Genomic DNA, 14454 nt, shown 5'->3' on the forward strand with positions numbered 1-14454 from the left:
GGAGGCTGAGGAGTGTGATCCCCCTACAGTTGGAACACACCCTCCGGTCACCCTTCTTGAAAAGGGGGACCACCACCCCGGTCTGCCAATCCAAAGATACTGTTCCCGACTTCCACGCAATGTTGAAGAGACCTGCCAGCCAAGACAGTCCCTCAACATCCAGCAGTTCCAGCCGGGGGAGGACCGGGATATTGAGTCCGAATGGGCCATATTCCGTGCAGTAGGTGCAGACACATCTATTAAAAAATGAAAATACAAAATATACAGAATGCAGTATAAATATATGTACGCAGTCTGTTTTTTGTTTGGTATTCCGGAAGTGCAGTCTCATTGTTTTTCCTAAGAGTCCAAACTGAGCGTTAATTTAACGCATATAGAGTGTCAAAGTGGCAGGGTGAGGCAGAGGTGGGGTGTGAACAGTGTCAGGGGGGGTTCCGGGCCTTGTTGATGAGGCTGACAGCAGACAGGAAGAAACTGTTCTTGTAGCGTGAGGTTTTGGTCCTGATGGACCGCAGCCTCCTCTCAAAGAGACTGTGTCCGGGGTAAAAAAAAAAAACTAGCAAAACAGCCTCAAGGTTCAAAAGCGTTAAGGCAGTCCCATAGTGTCCCCACATCATGCCATGTGTCTATTTGCCTTGAGACATGAGTAAATTAGCTTAAATGCTAACATACTAATGGTCATCATGTCGGGTCTAAAAGTGGGGGCAATGTGAAGCTGTGTCTGTGCCACCTACTATGTTGCTGTGTCCCTGGTCCAGTGTGTTCCCATCTTGGGTTGGAATGTCCCCATGCTGGTAACGGTTGGGGAATACAGTACGTTGATGAGGATAAGCGGGATGGATTTCAGTGGTTAAAGTCTCCAGCTACCATGAAAACGGTCATGGGCCACGAGCCTGTTCTGAATTCCCCTTTGGCCAATCGACACCACATCAACTCTGCAGCAGTCCTCGTTAGTATAGTGGACAGTATCTCCGCCTGTCACGTGGAAGACCGGGGTTCGATTCCCCGACGGGGAGTTCCTCTTTTGTATGTCACAATGTCACGTTGGACCTTGAGTCGGGTTGCGGTTGCAACAACCAGTCCGGTTAAACAAACCCTTCTCATTAGAACAAAACCTCTCTTAATCTTCTTCTCAAGGTGTTCAGGTGTCTTGTACAATCTGACAGTCTTTTGCTGTCAAATCATTCCATGCGTGGATAATGGAGCTGACCAGGAAAATGCCAGCTGTGGGATTTCAACCAGAGCCTCCTGAGCGTAAGGAACCTTAATCTGGCGCCTTCGATCACTCATCCACCCAACCTAAAACGGTGCCCTGATCAGGAAAAAAACACTGTGACCTTGTGAGGTTCACTGACAACAGAGGACACTCAAAAGGAGCCGCACAAAGCAGGGTACTTGTACAGATGTCGGCAGCAGAGTGGCGCAGCGGTAGCGTGCTGGGCCCATAACCCAGAGGTCGATGGATCGAAACCATCCTCTGCTATGGCTGTGCTCTTTACGTGTCCTTTGAAGAGCTTGCAGATGTATTGTCTTTGTTACTTAGCTGACCTGGTCCAGTAAAGAGTTCACGCTTCCTTTACTGCTGTTCTCGATGCATTTATTGCTCTTGAGTGCATTCACACGCCATTGCGGGACAACAGAATCGGTGACAAAGGGCAGCCTTAGCAGAGGCCAACGTTTACCGGAAACAGGCTCGACTTACTACTGACAATGCGAACCAGACTCCTGCCCCGTTTGTACAAGGACCAGATAGCACGTAGTAGCGCGCCACCAATCCCCCCAAAGTACGCCACAAGGGACACGGTCGAATGCCTTTTCCAGATCCGCAAAGTACATGTAGACTGGTTGGGCAAACTCCCATGCACCCTCCAGCACCCTCGTGAGGGTGTCGAGCTGGTCCAGTGTTCCATGACCAGGACGAAAACCGCATTGGACCTCTTGTAACAGAGGTTCGACCAACGGTCGTACCCTTCTCTCCAGCACCCTGGAATAGACTTTCCCAGGGAGGCTGAGGAGTGTGATCCCCCTACAGTTGGAACACACCCTCCGGTCACCCTTCTTGAAAAGGGGGACCACCACCCCGGTCTGCCAATCCAAAGATACTGTTCCCGACTTCCACGCAATGTTGAAGAGACCTGCCAGCCAAGACAGTCCCTCAACATCCAGCAGTTCCAGCCGGGGGAGGACCGGGATATTGAGTCCGAATGGGCCATATTCCGTGCCTCCATTGCTGAGGCGGCTGACCAGAGCTGCTGCCGCAAGGCGGTCGGTGCCAGTCGTGGCGGCAGGCCCCGAACCCGATGGTGGACACCAGAGGTCAGGGCCGCCGTCAAGCTGAAGAAGGAGTCCTATCCAGCATTGATGGCTTGTGGGACTCCGGAAGCAGCTGACAGGTACTGCCAGGCCAAACGGTTCGCGGCTTCGGCGGTTGTCTAGGCAAAAACTCGGGTGTGGAAGGAATTCGTGAGGCCATGGAGCACGACTTTCGGTCGGCCTCGAAGGGGTTCTGGCAAACCGTCCGGCGCCTCCGAAAAGGGAAGCAGTGCCCAGTCCACACTGCTTACAGTGGAGACGGGGCCTGCTGACCTCGACTGGGGATTTGTTTTGGTGAAGTAGGTGCAGACACATCTATTAAAAAATGAAAATACAAAATATACAGAATGCAGTATAAATATATGTACGCAGTCTGTTTTTTGTTTGTTATTCCGGAAGTGCAGTCGGATTGTTTTTCCCAAGAGTCCAAAGTGAGCGTTAATTTAACGCATATAGAGTGTCAAAGTGGCAGGGTGAGGCAGAGGTGGGGTGTGAACAGTGTCAGGGGGGGTTCCGGGCCTTGTTGATGAGGCTGACAGCAGACGGGAAGAAACTGTTCTTGTGGCGCGAGGTTTTGGTCCTGATGGACCGCAGCCTCCTCTCAAAGAGACTGTGTCCGGGGTAAAAAAAAACAAAAAAAAACTAGCAAGACAGCCTCAAGGTCCAAAAGTGTTAAGGCAGTTCCATAGTGTCCCCACATCATGCCATGTGTCTATTTGCCTTGAGACATGAGTAAATTAGCTTAAATGCTAACATGCTAATGGTCATCATGTTAGCACCAAGCAAGAGAGTCCTTTTTCAGTCGGGTCTAAAAGTGGGGGCAATGTGAAGCTGTGTCTGTGCCACCTACTATGTTGCTGTGTCCCTGGTCCAGTGTGTTCCCATCTTGGGTTGGAATGTCCCCGTGCTGGTAACGGGTGGGGAATACAGTACGTTGATGAGGATAAGCGGGATGGATTTCAGTGGTTAAAGTCTCCAGCTACCATGAAAACGGTCATGGGCCACGAGCCTGTTCTGAATTCCCCTTTGGCCAATCGACACCACATCAACTCTGCAGCAGTCCTCGTTAGTATAGTGGACAGTATCTCCGCCTGTCACGTGGAAGACCGGGGTTCGATTCCCCGACGGGGAGTTCCTCTTTTGTATGTCACAATGTCACGTTGGACCTTGAGTCGGGTTGTGGTTGCAACAACCAGGCCGGTTAAACAAACCCTTCTCATTAGAACAAAACCTCTCTTAATCTTCTTCTCAAGGTCTTCAGGTGTCTTGGACAATCTGACAGTCTTTTGCTGTCAAATCATTCCATGCGTGGATAATGGAGCTGACCAGGAAAATGCCAGCTGTGGGATTTCAACCAGAGCCTCCTGAGCGTAAGGAACCTTAATCTGGCGCCTTCGATCACTCATCCACCCAACCTAAAACGGTGCCCTGATCAGGAAAAAAATCACTGTGACCTTGTGAGGTTCACTGACAACAGAGGACACTCAAAAGGAGCCGCACAAAGCAGGGTACTTGTACAGATGTCGGCAGCAGAGTGGCGCAGCGGTAGCGTGCTGGGCCCATAACCCAGAGGTCGATGGATCGAAACCATCCTCTGCTATGGCTGTGCTCTTTACGTGTCCTTTGAAGATCTTGCAGATGTATTGTCTTTGTTACTTAGCTGACCTAGTCCAGTAAAGAGTTCACGCTTCCTTTACTGCTGTTCTCGATGCATTTATTGCTCTTGAGTGCATTCACACGCCATTGCGGGACAACAGAATCGGTGACAAAGGGCAGCCTTAGCGGAGGCCAACGTTTACCGGAAACAGGCTCGACTTACTACTGACAATGCGAACCAGACTCCTGCCCCGTTTGTACAAGGACCAGATAGCACGTAGTAGCGCGCCACCAATCCCCCCAAAGTACGCCACAAGGGACACGGTCGAATGCCTTTTCCAGATCCGCAAAGTACATGTAGACTGGTTGGGCAAACTCCCATGCACCCTCCAGCACCCTCGTGAGGGTGTCGAGCTGGTCCAGTGTTCCATGACTAGGACGAAAACCGCATTGGACCTCTTGTAACAGAGGTTCGACCAACGGTCGTACCCTTCTCTCCAGCACCCTGGAATAGACTTTCCCAGGGAGGCTGAGGAGTGTGATCCCCCTACAGTTGGAACACACCCTCCGGTCACCCTTCTTGAAAAGGGGGACCACCATCCCGGTCTGCCAATCCAAAGATACTGTTCCTGACTTCCACGCAATGTTGAAGAGACCTGCCAGCCAAGACAGTCCCTCAACATCCAGCAGTTCCAGCCGGGGGAGGACCGGGATATTGAGTCCGAATGGGCCATATTCCATGCCTCCATTGCTGAGGCGGCTGACCGGAGCTGCTGCCGCAAGGCGGTCGGTGCCAGTCGTGGCGGCAGGCCCCGAACCCGATGGTGGACACCAGAGGTCAGGGCCGCCGTCAAGCTGAAGAAGGAGTCCTATCCAGCATTGATGGCTTGTGGGACTCCGGAAGCAGCTGACAGGTACTGTCAGGCCAAACGGTTCGCGGCTTCGGCGGTTGTCTAGGCAAAAACTCGGGTGTGGAAGGAATTCGTGAGGCCATGGAGCACGACTTTCGGTCGGCCTCGAAGGGGTTCTGGCAAACCGTCCGGTGCCTCCGAAAAGGGAAGCAGTGCCCAGTCCACACTGTGTACAGTGGAGACGGGGCCTGCTGACATCGACTGGGGATTTGTTTTGGTGAAGTAGGTGCAGACACATCTATTGAAAAATGAAAATACAAAATATACAGAATGCAGTATAAATATATGTACACAGTCTGTTTTTTGTTTGTTATTCCGGAAGTGCAGTCTGATTGTTTTTCCTAAGAGTCCAAAGTGAGCGTTAATTTAACGCATATAGAGTGTCAAAGTGGCAGGGTGAGGCAGAGGTGGGGTGTGAACAGTGTCAGGGGGGGTTCCGGGCCTTGTTGATGAGGCTGACAGCAGACGGGAAGAAACTGTTCTTGTGGCGTGAGGTTTTGGTCCTGATGGACCGCAGGCTCCTCTCAAAGAGACTGTGTCCGGGGTAAAAAAAAAACAAAAAAAACTAGCAAGACAGCCTCAAGGTCCAAAAGTGTTAAGGTAGTCCCATAGTGTCCCCACATCATGCCATGTGTCTATTTGCCTTGAGACATGAGTAAATTAGCTTAAATGCTAACATGCTAATGGTCATCATGTTAGCACCAAGCAAGAGAGTCCTTTTTCAGTCGGGTCTAAAAGTGGGGGCAATGTGAAGCTGTGTCTGTGCCACCTACTATGTTGCTGTGTCCCTGGTCCAGTGTGTTCCCATCTTGGGTTGGAATGTCCCCGTGCTGGTAACGGGTGGGGAATACAGTACGTTGATGAGGATAAGCGGGATGGATTTCAGTGGTTAAAGTCTCCAGCTACCATGAAAACGGTCATGGGCCACGAGCCTGTTCTGAATTCCCCTTTGGCCAATCGACACCACATCAACTCTGCAGCAGTCCTCGTTAGTATAGTGGACAGTATCTCCGCCTGTCACGTGAAAGACCGGGGTTCGATTCCCCGACGGGGAGTTCCTCTTTTGTATGTCACAATGTCACGTTGGACCTTGAGTCGGGTTGCGGTTGCAACAACCAGCCCGGTTAAACAAACCCTTCTCATTAGAACAAAACCTCTCTTAATCTTCTTCTCAAGGTGTTCAGGTGTCTTGTACAATCTGACAGTCTTTTGCTGTCAAATCATTCCATGCGTGGATAATGGAGCTGACCAGGAAAATGCCAGCTGTGGGATTTCAACCAGAGCCTCCTGAGCGTAAGGAACCTTAATCTGGCGCCTTCGATCACTCATCCACCCAACCTAAAACGGTGCCCTGATCGGGAAAAAAAACACTGTGACCTTGTGAGGTTCACTGACAACAGAGGACACTCAAAAGGAGCCGCACAAAGCAGGGTACTTGTACAGATGTCGGCAGCACAGTGGCGCAGCGGTAGCGTGCTGGGCCCATAACCCAGCGGTCGATGGATCGAAACCATCCTCTGCTATGGCTGTGCTCTTTACGTGTCCTTTGAAGAGCTTGCAGATGTATTGTCTTTGTTACTTAGCTGACCTGGTCCAGTAAAGAGTTCACGCTTCCTTTACTGCTGTTCTCGATGCATTTATTGCTCTTGAGTGCATTCACACGCCATTGCGGGACAACAGAATCGGTGACAAAGGGCAGCCTTAGCGGAGGCCAACGTTTACCGGAAACAGGCTCGACTTACTACTGACAATGCGAACCAGACTCCTGCCCCGTTTGTACAAGGACCAGATAGCACGTAGTAGCGCGCCACCAATCCCCCCAAAGTACACCACAAGGGACACGGTCGAATGCCTTTTCCAGATCCGCAAAGTACATGTAGACTGGTTGGGCAAACTCCCATGCACCCTCCAGCACCCTCGTGAGGGTGTCGAGCTGGTCCAGTGTTCCATGACTAGGACGAAAACCGCATTGGACCTCTTGTAACAGAGGTTCGACCAACGGTCGTACCCTTCTCTCCAGCACCCTGGAATAGACTTTCCCAGGGAGGCTGAGGAGTGTGATCCCCCTACAGTTGGAACACACCCTCCGGTCACCCTTCTTGAAAAGGGGGACCACCACCCCGGTCTGCCAATCCAAAGATACTGTTCCCGACTTCCACGCAATGTTGAAGAGACCTGCCAGCCAAGACAGTCCCTCAACATCCAGCAGTTCCAGCCGGGGGAGGACCGGGATATTGAGTCCGAATGGGCCATATTCCGTGCAGTAGGTGGAGACACATCTATTAAAAAATGAAAATACAAAATATACAGAATGCAGTATAAATATATGTACGCAGTCTGTTTTTTGTTTGGTATTCCGGAAGTGCAGTCTCATTGTTTTTCCTAAGAGTCCAAACTGAGCGTTAATTTAACGCATATAGAGTGTCAAAGTGGCAGGGTGAGGCAGAGGTGGGGTGTGAACAGTGTCAGGGGGGGTTCCGGGCCTTGTTGATGAGGCTGACAGCAGACAGGAAGAAACTGTTCTTGTAGCGTGAGGTTTTGGTCCTGATGGACCGCAGCCTCCTCTCAAAGAGACTGTCTCCGGGGTAAAAAAAAAAAACTAGCAAAACAGCCTCAAGGTTCAAAAGCGTTAAGGCAGTCCCATAGTGTCCCCACATCATGCCATGTGTCTATTTGCCTTGAGACATGAGTAAATTAGCTTAAATGCTAACATACTAATGGTCATCATGTCGGGTCTAAAAGTGGGGGCAATGTGAAGCTGTGTCTGTGCCACCTACTATGTTGCTGTGTCCCTGGTCCAGTGTGTTCCCATCTTGGGTTGGAATGTCCCCATGCTGGTAACGGTTGGGGAATACAGTACGTTGATGAGGATAAGCGGGATGGATTTCAGTGGTTAAAGTCTCCAGCTACCATGAAAACGGTCATGGGCCACGAGCCTGTTCTGAATTCCCCTTTGGCCAATCGACACCACATCAACTCTGCAGCAGTCCTCGTTAGTATAGTGGACAGTATCTCCGCCTGTCACGTGGAAGACCGGGGTTCGATTCCCCGACGGGGAGTTCCTCTTTTGTATGTCACAATGTCACGTTGGACCTTGAGTCGGGTTGCGGTTGCAACAACCAGTCCGGTTAAACAAACCCTTCTCATTAGAACAAAACCTCTCTTAATCTTCTTCTCAAGGTGTTCAGGTGTCTTGTACAATCTGACAGTCTTTTGCTGTCAAATCATTCCATGCGTGGATAATGGAGCTGACCAGGAAAATGCCAGCTGTGGGATTTCAACCAGAGCCTCCTGAGCGTAAGGAACCTTAATCTGGCGCCTTCGATCACTCATCCACCCAACCTAAAACGGTGCCCTGATCAGGAAAAAAACACTGTGACCTTGTGAGGTTCACTGACAACAGAGGACACTCAAAAGGAGCCGCACAAAGCAGGGTACTTGTACAGATGTCGGCAGCAGAGTGGCGCAGCGGTAGCGTGCTGGGCCCATAACCCAGAGGTCGATGGATCGAAACCATCCTCTGCTATGGCTGTGCTCTTTACGTGTCCTTTGAAGAGCTTGCAGATGTATTGTCTTTGTTACTTAGCTGACCTGGTCCAGTAAAGAGTTCACGCTTCCTTTACTGCTGTTCTCGATGCATTTATTGCTCTTGAGTGCATTCACACGCCATTGCGGGACAACAGAATCGGTGACAAAGGGCAGCCTTAGCAGAGGCCAACGTTTACCGGAAACAGGCTCGACTTACTACTGACAATGCGAACCAGACTCCTGCCCCGTTTGTACAAGGACCAGATAGCACGTAGTAGCGCGCCACCAATCCCCCCAAAGTACGCCACAAGGGACACGGTCGAATGCCTTTTCCAGATCCGCAAAGTACATGTAGACTGGTTGGGCAAACTCCCATGCACCCTCCAGCACCCTCGTGAGGGTGTCGAGCTGGTCCAGTGTTCCATGACCAGGACGAAAACCGCATTGGACCTCTTGTAACAGAGGTTCGACCAACGGTCGTACCCTTCTCTCCAGCACCCTGGAATAGACTTTCCCAGGGAGGCTGAGGAGTGTGATCCCCCTACAGTTGGAACACACCCTCCGGTCACCCTTCTTGAAAAGGGGGACCACCACCCCGGTCTGCCAATCCAAAGATACTGTTCCCGACTTCCACGCAATGTTGAAGAGACCTGCCAGCCAAGACAGTCCCTCAACATCCAGCAGTTCCAGCCGGGGGAGGACTGGGATATTGAGTCCGAATGGGCCATATTCCGTGCCTCCATTGCTGAGGCGGCTGACCAGAGCTGCTGCCGCAAGGCGGTCGGTGCCAGTCGTGGCGGCAGGCCCCGAACCCGATGGTGGACACCAGAGGTCAGGGCCGCCGTCAAGCTGAAGAAGGAGTCCTATCCAGCATTGATGGCTTGTGGGACTCCGGAAGCAGCTGACAGGTACTGCCAGGCCAAACGGTTCGCGGCTTCGGCGGTTGTCTAGGCAAAAACTCGGGTGTGGAAGGAATTCGTGAGGCCATGGAGCACGACTTTCGGTCGGCCTCGAAGGGGTTCTGGCAAACCGTCCGGCGCCTCCGAAAAGGGAAGCAGTGCCCAGTCCACACTGTGTACAGTGGAGACGGGGCCTGCTGACCTCGACTGGGGATTTGTTTTGGTGAAGTAGGTGCAGACACATCTATTAAAAAATGAAAATACAAAATATACAGAATGCAGTATAAATATATGTACGCAGTCTGTTTTTTGTTTGTTATTCCGGAAGTGATTGTTTTTCCTAAGAGTCCAAACTTGGCGTTAGTTTAACGCATATAGAGTGTCAAAGTGGCAGGGTGAGGCAGAGGTGGGGTGTGAACAGTGTCGGGGGGGGTTCCGGGCCTTGTTGATGAGGCTGACAGCAGACAGGAAGAAACTGTTCTTGTGGCGTGAGGTTTTGGTCCTGATGGACCGCAGCCTCCTCTCAAAGAGACTGTGTCCAGGGTAAAAAAAAAAAAAAAAATCTAGCAAGACAGCCTCAAGGTCCAAAAGCGTTAAGGCAGTCCCATAGTGTCCCCACATCATGCCATGTGTCTATTTGCCTTGAGACATGAGTAAATTAGCTTAAATGCTAACATGCTAATGGTCATCATGTTAGCACCAAGCAAGAGAGTCCTTTTTCAGTCGGGTCTAAAAGTGGGGGCAATGTGAAGCTGTGTCTGTGCCACCTACTATGTTGCTGTGTCCCTGGTCCAGTGTGTTCCCATCTTGGGTTGGAATGTCCCCATGCTGGTAACGGGTGGGGAATACAGTCCGTTGATGAGGATAAGCGGGTTGGATTTCAGTGGTTAAAGTCTCCAGCTACCATGAAAACGGTCATGGGCCACAAGCCTGTTCTGAATTCCCCTTTGGCCAATCGACACCACATCAATTCAGCAGCAGTCCTCGTTAGTATAGTGGACAGTATCTCCGCCTGTCACGTGGAAGACCGGGGTTCGATTCCCCGACGGGGAGCTTCTCTTTTGTATGTCACAATGTCACGTTGAACCTTGAGTCGGGTTGCGGTTGCAACAACCAGTCCGGTTAAACAAACCCTTCTCATTAGAACAAAACCTCTCTTAATCTTCTTCTCACGGTGTTCAGGTGTCTTGTACAATCTGACAGTCTTTTGCTGCCAAATCCTTCCAGGCGTGGATAATGGAGCTGACCAGGAAAATGCCAGCTGTGGGATTTCAACCAGAGCCTCCTGAGCGTAAGGGACCTTAATCTGGCGCCTTCGATCACTCATCCATCCAACCTAAAACGGTGCCCTGATCAGGAAAAAAAAAACTTTGACCTTGTGAGGTTCACTGACAACAGAGGACACTCAAAAGGAGCCGCACAAAGCAGGGTACTTGTACAGATGTCGGCAGCAGAGTGGCGCAGCGGTAGCGTGCTGGGCCCATAACCCAGGCACGATGGATGGAAACCATCCTCTGCTATGGCTGTGCTCTTTACGTGTCCTTTGAAGAGCTTGCAGATGTATTGTCTTTGTTACTTAGCTGACCTGGTCCAGTAAAGAGTTCACACTTCCTTGACTGCTGTTCTCGATGCATTTATTGCTCTTGAGTGCATTCACACGCCATTGCGGGACATTGAAGCATCGTGAAACACCGCAACTGTCCTCACTAGTCCATTGTCACTCTTATGGACTTGAAGAATCCCAGCCAGTTTCCGTTTGTTTCGGGGGAACCTCCTCCTCTTTGACGATCACCACATCTCCAACTTGCATGTTTCTTCTTGGCGTATGCCATCTTTGTCTCAGAGCAATGTTGGTCAGATACTCCTTCCACCGTTTGTTCCAGAACTATTCTGACAAATATTGCAATTATCTCCATCTCATTTTAGTATACAAGTCCATCCATCCATCCATTTTCCTCCGCTTATCCAGGTCCAGGTCGCGGGGGGCAGCAGTCTTAGTAGGGAAGCCCAGATTTCACGGTGACCGGCCACCTCCTCCAGCTCCACCGGGAGGACACCAAGGTGTTCCCAGGCCAGCTGTGAGACATAATCCCTCCAGCGTGTCCTCGGTCTGCCCCGGGGCCTCTTCCCAGCTGGGTATGCCCGGAACACCTCACCAGGGAGGCGTCCGGGAGGCATCCGGACTAGATGCCTGAGCCACCTCAACTGACTCCTCTCGATGTGAAGGAGAAGCGGCTCTACTCTGAGCCCTCCCGGATGACTGAGCTCCTCACCCTATCTCTTAGGGTGAGTCCAGCTACCCTACGGAGGAAACTAATTTCAGCCGCCTGTATCCGAGATGTCATTCCTTCTGTCATGACCCAAAGCTCATGACCATAGGTGAGGGTGGGAACATAGATCGACCGGTAAATTGAGAGCTTTTTAACCACGACGGTCCGTTACAGCGACCGCATTACTGTAGAGGCTGCGCCGATCCGTCTGTCGACCTCACGCTCCGACTTTCCCTCACTCGTGAGCAAGACCCCGAGATACCTAAACTCCTCCACCTGGGGTAGGACCTCATTCCCAACCCGGAGGGAGCACTCCACCCTTTAACGACTGAGAACCATGGCCTCTGATTTGGAGGTACTGAGTCTCATCCCAGACGCTTCACACTCAGATGCAAACCGTCCCAGTAAGCGCTGAAGGTGACAGCCCGTAGAGGCCATAAGAACCACATCATCTGCAAATAGCAGAGATGAGATTCTAAGGCCCCTGAAACAGATTCCCTCAACACCTTGGCTGCGCCTAGAAATTCTGTCCATGAAAATTGTGAACAGAATCGGCGACAAAGGGCAGCCTTGGCGGAGGCCAACGTTTACCGGAAACAGGCTCGACTTACTACTGACAATGACAACCAGACTCCTGCCCCGTTTGTACAAGGACCAGATAGCACGTAGTAGCGCGCCACCAATCCCCCCAAAGTACGCCACGAGGGACACGGTCGAATGCCTTTTCCAGATCCGCAAAGTACATGTAGACTAATGAAGACCAAGATGGTGGCGCGTCAACAACGCGAGGCTCAGCGTCTCTCCAGATTTTGCAAATCCGCTGTGTTTTATCTGCTCCTCGCTGTTTTTTTCATCCAGTACAGTGCTGCTTTAACATCCTATAGCAGACAGGAGCTCCTAGACATAAAGTCCTCCAACTCGGACCGTTTTATCGCCGATCTCCGACTTATCCCGGAGATCTCCAGGACACCGGAGGCTGCCTTTACCCAGCATTTTCCTTGCTAATGTCCGATCTCTGATCAACAAAATGGACGAACTACGACTCTGTATCACCAAAAACAAACGGATTATGTACTCAAACGTCATGATTTTCACAGAGACTTGGCTTAACAGCAGTATCCCGAACAATGCTATCGAGTTAGCAGGACGCTCCATCCTTAGGGCAGACAGGACTGCGGACTTTGGTAAAACCAAAGATGGAGGTTTGTGCATTTATATAAGCAATGCTTGGTGCACAAACTCTGTTATCACAGAGAGTCACTGCTCACCTAATGTTGAGCAAAGCAACCAAAATAGTTATGAGACTGGACCTTCTCTGCCAACGCTGCATCAGCAGGGGAATTAGCTCAAATGGTAGAGCGCTCGCTTAGCATGTGAGCGGTAGCGGTATCAATGCCCGCATTCTCCATAAACTCCTTTGTTTTACTGATGAAATGTTCCCAAGTAGCGAATACTAATCCGGGCCCCAATCCCTATGTCTCGGCCAAATACAGCCATAGGTATCACCCTAAACTGGATTCAGAGTCCAGAGTGCTAACCATTACACCATGGAACCCTTTGTTTTGGATGTGACTGGCACCTTCTGGCGTATTCTTTCCTGGCAGACATAACATAAGAAACAGCTTGTCTTTCGAGCCGGACTTGAACCAGCGACCTAAGGATGCCAGCTTGAACCTCTACAGTCCTCCGCTCTTCCAAATGAGCTATCGAAGGTCTTGTTGTACAAGGACCAGATAGCACGTAGTAGCGCGCCACCAATGGGATCCACCTTAGGGCCACAGCCGCCTCGACAATGGAGGCACAGAACATCCCTGCCTCCTTCTGGATCTTGCAGGTCACTGGGAAGATATTCGGCTCAAAGGACCATTTGGTACCGAACATGAAACTTTTGATCTGAGTGTCCGGGATTCAAGTCGCTGTTCAGGTGACAAGGTCTGAGGTCCACTTGCAAATGCCTCATTTTGCCCTCAAAATACAAGGACAACAGGACAACACCTTGGTGCTTTATGGAAAATACATGAGGAGCCTGGCTTTTGACTGTAACTGGAAAGGCTTGTGGCCCCGCACACAAACCAAGTATCTTCTGATCAGCTGATCCTTAACATCAGCTGTCACAGACATTGGCGTCGTTTGGGGACCTCATCCTGATCCACGGTTACCATTGATTTGTAGAGTAAGTCAATAAGTCATCATACTCTTACAGGAAGACTCAGTCCAAACACTCAATTGCTGCAGGGCAAGTAGGTTCCACCAAGACTTGAACTTGGATCACTGGATTCAGAGTCCAGAGTGCTAACCATTACAGCATGGAACCCTTTGTTTTGGATGTGACTGGCACCTACTGGCGTAACAATGGAGGCTTTGCAAACCAGGACAACAACTTTACTCTTTGATGAGCGCTTAGTATTTTGGGGTACAATCCAGGGGTCTTGTGCTCTCACGGAAATGGCTGTCCTTTTCCAACAGGAGTTGAGATGAAACGTATTCAAATAGACACTCAAATGATCACTCAATCAGAATTACTCCGTTTGCCAATTTCAGACTGCGTGACAATGACTTAAGTCCAACTCCATTGACAGGGAAGCGGAAGTCCTTCAGACAAGACGGTATTGCCATTCTTTCCTGGCAGACATAACATAAGAAACAGCTTGTCCTTCGAGCCGGACTTGAACCAGCGACCTAAGGATGCCAGCTTGAACCTCTACAGTCCTCCGCTCTTCCAACTGAGCTATCGAAGGTCTTGTTGTTTTGGGGCAAATGAGTACAGCCAAGCGTTTGACGGCGTCTTCACTGTGGACTGCTTTCCTTTCCTGAGATGCTGGATGGTGGTCCAGAATCTCTTCGAAGCCGTCCGGAAGTCCTTCTCCATGGCTTCTCCAAACTCCTCCCATGTCAGAGTTATTGCCTCAGCGAATGCCAAAGCCGCGGACCGCTTGG

General features: G+C 50.8%; 6 non-coding genes across 6 annotated transcripts; 4 read left to right on the forward strand and 2 right to left on the reverse strand.

Annotated features, from left to right (window-relative positions):
- Positions 1–944: 944 nt before the first annotated feature.
- Positions 945–1016, forward strand: trnad-guc (transfer RNA aspartic acid (anticodon GUC)). Its single transcript has one exon. It is a non-coding gene; the product is annotated as a tRNA-Asp (tRNA).
- A 2357-nt stretch (positions 1017–3373) lies between these two features.
- Positions 3374–3445, forward strand: trnad-guc (transfer RNA aspartic acid (anticodon GUC)). The gene has a single exon. It is a non-coding gene; the product is annotated as a tRNA-Asp (tRNA).
- A 4362-nt stretch (positions 3446–7807) lies between these two features.
- trnad-guc (transfer RNA aspartic acid (anticodon GUC)) lies at positions 7808–7879 on the forward strand. The gene has a single exon. It is a non-coding gene; the product is annotated as a tRNA-Asp (tRNA).
- Positions 7880–10228: 2349 nt separating this feature from the next.
- trnad-guc (transfer RNA aspartic acid (anticodon GUC)) lies at positions 10229–10300 on the forward strand. Its single transcript has one exon. It is a non-coding gene; the product is annotated as a tRNA-Asp (tRNA).
- A 2843-nt stretch (positions 10301–13143) lies between these two features.
- Positions 13144–13230, reverse strand: trnay-gua (transfer RNA tyrosine (anticodon GUA)). Its single transcript is given in 2 exon segments — positions 13144–13179; positions 13194–13230. It is a non-coding gene; the product is annotated as a tRNA-Tyr (tRNA).
- Positions 13231–14168: 938 nt separating this feature from the next.
- trnay-gua (transfer RNA tyrosine (anticodon GUA)) lies at positions 14169–14255 on the reverse strand. Its single transcript is given in 2 exon segments — positions 14169–14204; positions 14219–14255. It is a non-coding gene; the product is annotated as a tRNA-Tyr (tRNA).
- Positions 14256–14454: the final 199 nt, after the last annotated feature.

The sequence above is a fragment of the Doryrhamphus excisus genome, linkage group LG6 (genome assembly GCF_037039965.1).
Source record: "Doryrhamphus excisus strain RoL-2023G ecotype Guam linkage group LG6, RoL_Dexc_Guam_v1.1, whole genome shotgun sequence".
Classification (NCBI taxonomy): Eukaryota; Metazoa; Chordata; class Actinopteri; order Syngnathiformes; family Syngnathidae; genus Doryrhamphus; species Doryrhamphus excisus.